The sequence below is a fragment of the Mizuhopecten yessoensis genome, unplaced genomic scaffold (assembly GCF_002113885.1).
Source record: "Mizuhopecten yessoensis strain PY_sf001 unplaced genomic scaffold, ASM211388v2 scaffold8239, whole genome shotgun sequence".
Classification (NCBI taxonomy): Eukaryota; Metazoa; Mollusca; class Bivalvia; order Pectinida; family Pectinidae; genus Mizuhopecten; species Mizuhopecten yessoensis.
Window position 1 is genome coordinate 11,206 of NW_018407448.1, and position 606 is coordinate 11,811.

Sequence of the window (606 nt, forward strand, 5' to 3'; positions counted from 1 at the left end):
GGTATGTATTCTTGTTTATTTATCTATTTCCTTATAATAATAATAATAATAATAATAAAGAAATGGGGTCATTTTCCTTTGAGATAACAACATAACCAGGCGCCTGTCAGACGTGAGAGGTTAAGAACTTGAGGATTTGAAACACGATATGTTTGTATTCACCGGTTCTGCTCGCAGTAGGAATGTTATTTTGGTCCTAACAATGTATTCAATACTACAAAACCACCATACCTATAACAGGAAATTGTCCATGATTTCGTTAGACGACAACATTTAATTTTAAACTGGTAAATAAATATTTCAACCGACCATTGATAATTAATGGGGACAAATTGTGTACCAGTCCTTGCAGGGCTGTTATTGTATTCATAAGAAGTAGAATTGATACCAGGCTTATTAAGATAAAGGAGAGATAACCAGTATTAATTTCAAGTTCAGATTCGCTTTAACGGTGGTGATGTGTTCTTTTGATAATAAGACTTAAAGAACCAATTGCATTTCATCAATTCCGTCTAAATAAGCGTCTTATTCTCTTGCATCATATCTTGATATTTACTTACAATATCATACTTATTGTCAACCCATTACCCGACTCCTATATCATAC